This window comes from Onychomys torridus, chromosome 18 (genome assembly GCF_903995425.1).
Source record: "Onychomys torridus chromosome 18, mOncTor1.1, whole genome shotgun sequence".
Taxonomy (NCBI): Eukaryota; Metazoa; Chordata; class Mammalia; order Rodentia; family Cricetidae; genus Onychomys; species Onychomys torridus.
The window spans coordinates 10969354-10975353 of record NC_050460.1 but is presented as its reverse complement, the minus strand read 5'-3'; the positions used below and the strand labels follow the sequence as shown (position 1 = coordinate 10975353).

At 44.4% G+C, this 6000-nt stretch overlaps 1 protein-coding gene across 5 annotated transcripts in view; it reads left to right on the top strand.

Annotated features, from left to right (window-relative positions):
* The window catches only part of Adgrf5 (adhesion G protein-coupled receptor F5), an 83835-nt gene that overhangs the window by 12638 nt on the left and 65197 nt on the right, over nt 1-6000 (top strand). For 4 of the 5 annotated variants that reach the window (XM_036167975.1, XM_036167971.1, XM_036167974.1 and 1 more), the window contains exon 1: nt 3299-3548. The exons of the other annotated variant lie outside the window; for it this stretch is intronic. The gene's annotated coding sequence lies outside the window, so the exon portion shown is untranslated. Of the gene's footprint in view, nt 1-3298; nt 3549-6000 lie in introns of those variants that run through there. 5 annotated transcript variants of the gene reach the window in all.

Below are 6000 nucleotides of genomic sequence, written 5' to 3'. Positions count from 1 at the left end.
TCTATGTGGGGTAAAAAGCAATCCTGGATGTTCCCAAATATTAAAGAAAACCATGTACTGTCAGGGCAAGGACCCCAGAATCCGACTATAAGGATTAAAAACATAGCCCACCAATGTCTATTCATACAGTTACATGGATATGACTTGATGGTATTGGAACTTAGCTTTACTGTGTGGGACTGTGATAAAAACCATATTGAAGCCAGGCAGTGGTGGTGCATGCCTTTAATCCCAGCTCTTGGGAGGCAGAGCCAGGCAGATCTCTGAATTCAAGGCCAGCCTGGTCTACAGAGTAAGATCCAGAACAGGCACCAAAACTGCACAGAGAAACCCTGTCTCGAAAAACCAAAACAAACCAAAACAAACCAAAACAAAAAAATCCAAAAAACAAAAAACATTAAAACAAAACAACAACAAAAATAACAAATTTTTATTTTTGCTTTGCTGTTGATCATTTAGAAGAGCTGAAGTCCTAAGCTGGACAGGCCAGGGAGATGGATGAGCATGTAAATGCTCTCACCACACAAACCTCAAGGTGGAAATGTGATCCCTGGAGCCCATGTAAAGGTAAATGGAGAAAATGAACTCTATAAAATTGTCCTCTGACCTCCACTCATGCCCTGGGACACACACACACACACAGACACACACACACAGACACACACACACACACAGACACACACACACACACACACACACTGAACTGATAAAAAATTTAGAGGCCTGGGCTAGAGACACGAAGTCTTCTTCTGTCTCATCTCTCTCCCTGTTCCATTCTGCCACCTTCCCCCCTGCGCACCTCCTCTTCTGATGATGCCACCTCTGCAGGGCAGACAGTGAGTAGAGAGCAGACTGGAGACAAAGCCCAGGGAACGACATCCCTCAGGGGCCAGTTCTAGGAGTTCCAGAAGATTCTAAAGTCTAAGGATGCTCAAGTCCTTTATATAAAATAGCACAGCATTCACATATAAACTATACGTGTATTCCTACATACTTTAAATCACTTTTATTACTCCCAATAGTCAATGTAATATAACTGCTACACAAATAGTTATGATTCTGTATTATTTAGAAAATAATGACAAACAAAAAGGGTCTGTACATGTTCAACACAGATGGAATTTTCCGAACATGTTCAATCCAAGGTTGGTTGAATTTAAGTCTATTCAACCAAAAAATATAGAAGCCTGTGTTTGGGCATAGACAGCATGAGGTCCTATAGTGTATTATTCCACATCTGTGCTCTCGGCTGCATTCTACAGTGTGAAGTGGGTATTTTTGCCTGAAGAAAGAGCTTGCTATCAGTGGGAGCTCCTGGACAAGTCTTTCTTCTTCACAATGCTTGCTTGCTTTGGTGGCCGGGTTACAGTTTGCTCTCTGATGCGGAATGGGGAATTGACAAAGTGGTTTTCCCTTTCCTGCCCCTTGCCCACAGTCCCCTGTCGTCACTAGGAACACTCTGTGCTCACCATACACTTTACAGGGAAAACAAAGCCTTCTCGGAAATGGAACTGCCACATGGTCCAGACTGCGGCTCAGAGTTAACCGCTGACGGAGCGCCTTCCTTGCCTTGTGGCAGCCACCTGGTGACGTTGACCACCCGAGACACCTTTCTCTTTAATTCTAACATGCTGCAGTTGGTGGCCAGTTGAACCCAAACCTCTGCAAGCAAACTATGGACATAGCCAGAGTAAATAATCGATCTGTTGTGTTACCCATGCTTGTTAATAGAAGTACCTCACATGCCCAGTGTAACCTTCATAAAGAGAGACCTCCTGCCTTCCCAGGCAAGAATTGCAGCTGCAATCAATATGCACTTTCTAGTAGGGACCAAGACATCTTTTTCTGTTCTCCCCTTCTTTCACCCAAGATGCTATCATTTCTCTTTAAGTTTACAGGTGTTATTTTCTCCAAAGACCCTCCTAACTCTCCTATCCTAAGCCAAGTGTCCCCCTACTCCCTCATTCCAACCCCAACCGCCACAACCCTACCCTCACTCTGCCTCATCCCATGCTGCCTCAAAGGGGTCTTTGCTGCTACCACTCTGCAGCCAAACAATCAGTTTAATGCATTCACTATAAGAACTTTGAGGGCAGGGACTAGTATGATTTATTTTATTCCTAGATCCTATTATAGAAGTGGAATGTAGTAGACGATCAATAAGAAGAAGAAGTTGCTGAAATTAAGCTGTGTCATGTCCCTTCTCACAGCTAGTTCCTCCTCTCAGAAAACTGTCCCATGGCTTCAACTTTGGAACGCTTCTCTGTTGACACGTATCCCGAGGCGATCTCCACTTTGGTTTGAATGTTTGTATAATGACTCCTAAATGTCTGTCTCTATTATGGACCTGAAACTCTGACCCATATACCTAACTGCCTATGTATCATTTCCAGCCGGAAGTTCAACAGGATCTCAGGCTGTACGTGTCCAAAATGAAATCCTTGACTAGCTACCTTAGTGGCCATCTCCATACCTCTAGGTTTACCCCAAGACCTGTACTCATCATACGGAGGGCCTTTCCTGGGTCCCAGCAGGACTTTATTCAGCAAACCTTGTGAGGACAGAGTTTCAGAAATTGAACAGCATTTCCCACAGACGAAAGAAGTTTAATTAATGAGAACATACCACTTCCCATCTTTATTCCAACCCCAGGCAGGTCACAGATTCTCCTCGGACTCCACTGTCCTCTCTTGTGAGTTATGGGCAGGCAGGACTCTTCAGTTTAGAAGCTGTGACTGTAATTGCAATTTACCCTTAAAGCCTGTGATGGAAGCTCGCTGGCTAGCCCTCTCCATGTCTCTCTGTCTTCAAATACCTCTGTTGCTGAGAAGATGTTGCAGTTGTCACTGAATTAATATCATTTGATATACAAATAATCAGTTTCCCTGGGAACTAGATGTCCCCTTCTGTGATGTGTTCGACACACAGGTCTCCCTAAAGCTCTGGTCAGGTCTCCAACCTCTCAGATATTTTTAGCTTCTGACTTCTTGGTCTTGCTAGAGATAAGGAGTTTGTGGGTAATTTTAATTTTCCTTATACAGTCTAAGTTCCCAGTCATGCCTTGAAGGCTTCAATCAGGTATCCTGCACCACTCACTCATAAGCTAACCCATTTCTGGTTTGCACTGTTGGTAGTTTTAAAATTTTTTAACTCCCTTTGGAGAAAGGAAAGCAAACAAGTCTGTCCACTTGGTGGAGAGGCTTCTCAATAAGAGGACCTGAAGGACTTCCCATTGGGCGTGAGGGAAATTGCACACGCCATCCACCATCTGGGGAAGTGGACCAGGAAATCGCTTCTTGTTTTTCAAAGGGCAAACGAGGCTCCAGGGGATGGCTCCATGAGGTTAGGAGGAGCGCAGCACAGCGCAGGGAGGCTGAACTTGAGCAAAGGAGTGGCCTGTCCTGTTCACAATGAAGCCTGCCCCGCTGTTCCCTGACTATCTGTGAGGTTCCCCAATAAGGCTGCGGGGCCAATGGCCCCGTAGTGAAAAACAGAGACGTTTCTAGACATCTGTTGAGAAGAGGCTCCGGAGACAGCAGTGGTGACAGGTAACAATTTCTTTTTTCTTTCTTCTGTAGACCTCTGACAACCTGAGGCATTTTGACATTCCTTCAGAGGCGTCCCAGTCATGGTAACTTAGATCACTCAAGATCATTGGCTGTTGGAAGTTCCCAGGGAGGCCGGATCAGAGGGTCTCCCTCCAGTTCATGGGGATCCTTAAGGATTTTCTCTTTATTAGGGATTACTTTCCTGAATCCTCCCAAACTTGTCAGGAGCACTGGTGAGATGGTACTGTCCTGATAGCCACGAAGCCATGGTGGTGGCCTGGAGCAAGGGGAGGTTGCCCTTAAGGAGCTGAAGGAGTTCTCAGAAAGTGCCTGGGTGGGGCAAAGAGACCTCCCTGCCATGGCTGAGGGAAAAGTAGCTTGTGTGTAGCTCAGTAAAGTGTGTGGGCCCAAGAAGCAGTCAGACTTGCTTTGAATGTTGTAGAAAGTAGGGCAAATCTCTGTGGTGTATGGTTTTTGCTATTGTTGGTTTTGTTTTTTGTTTTTGTTTTAAAGAAAACCAGGCTGTGCAATTCCACATGGCTCTTTGTCCTTTCTAAAGGACCCAATGCAGTTTTTTTTGTTATTGTTTTGTTTTTATTTGAGACATAAAATGAAATTGTATTTATTTTATGTCTTGCTACATAGCCCTGGTTGGCCTGGAATTTGCTATGTAGACCAGGTTAGCCTCAGACTTGTGATCCTCCTGCCTCTATGTCCAGAGCACTGGGAAGACAGAGGTGAGCCATTTTTTTTTCTTATTGCACAGGAATACAAGGATGTATTCTTATTGTAGAAGACTAGCTCTTGACAGTTTTCAAATATTATCCACCTCAATACATGCTTTCTCCTCTCCCCCACAAATTATATCACCACGTACTCTATATGGTACCAGTTAAGGCTTATTTTTTGTTTTCCCTGGCTCTTAGAGTAAGCCAGCATGGGGTCTCACACATTCTCAATGTCACAGTCTTGTGAAGATACCTAATATCTTTTCCATGGAAGGATAATGTGACTCATGAGGAACATGCACAGCTCACTAGAATTTAGAAAGTGTGAAAAAATAGTACATTTCTTTTTATTATTTTGTCATTTTGTGTTGCTTTTGGCTCTGGTACTTAACACTACTTAATAATGTTAATGACAGCTTCTCCAGGATGAAACTTTCACAGTTAGTAGTTTGGGCATTTCCTCTGAAGGACATCAGAGTTAGCCTTCTTCTAGAAATAAAAAAGGGGGAACCATAAAGAAATTAACTGGCTATATAGAGTGATCAGTCATTTGATAGCTAAATGGTTGACCCAGGGAGGACTGGGTAAAGGCAGGGAACATTTGATTTTTACTTGATGGATCATCTTCCAAATATTTTAATCTTCTGTAAAAAAGATGGCCTTCTCTCTTTGCCCCAACTCTGTGTGATCTCTGTGCCCACAACAGGGGTGTGAAGAGATCCACAAGGCTGGGACAGAAAAGTAGCTAGGTAGAAAAATGCAGGTGTATTTCAAAAAAGGATGCATTCCTGAAGAAAAGAGGAGAGACGGTGTGCCACAAGGCTAAGGACTCAGGCTTTGGTTTAGACACTACCACGTGCTGTGTGACCTGGGTATATTGTGTAATTTAGCTAGGCTTTGGTTTTCCAATTATACAAGTGGGGGATAATGGTGGGTTTCGTCAGATAGGATCATAAGTAGATCAAACAATAAAAGAGTAAGGAAAAAAATCGCAGTGAACAAGTCCTCAGGGGTCAAGGAGGGGCCTTCAGAAAGAAGAAACAAACAAGGAAAAATGAAAAATCCCTGAGAATAACGGCAGCTCATTCAGTTGTTTGTGTGCATTTTCTTGATGTTTCTGAGACTTCTGCACCCTGAAACCAAAGGTCGCTTGGGGCTGCTGGATCTGAGATCCTGTTTTAGGCCGTCTTGCTCAACCTGCCTTCCACAGTCCCCCCTTCAGAGCTGCCACTAAGCTAATAAACCTTCTCACCCACTGCGTTGACTTCGGGGTATACCTCGGGGTCACAGCCCAATGCTGCACGAGAATGCAGCCATGTCACTCAGCACCACCTGGTGCTCAGTGGCATGTCAGGGCAGTCTATGCTCACACAGGCTCCCCCCTTCTGAGTGGTAAGGCCGAGCCACCTCTGCTAGGTCTCCGTTCAGGCTCTTGCATTCGTATATAACTTCTGCACCCTCAGAAAACACCCATACGTCTTCTTCCACCACGTCGCAGGGTAAAGCTGACCTCTGGTGGATTCCTGTGTTAGTGAGTAAAAGCTGAGAAGTGCACGAACATTTCCTAGAATCCGAAAGTGAAGCTAAGTAATTCACCCAGCTTTACACAGTGACTTTCTGGTGGGGCTCTGAGATGAGAATTCAGATCTCTTTTCAGCTCTTCAGCCCACTTCTTCACTAGGAACGTGAAGATAAAAGATAACAAAGAATTGGTGTCATTATCT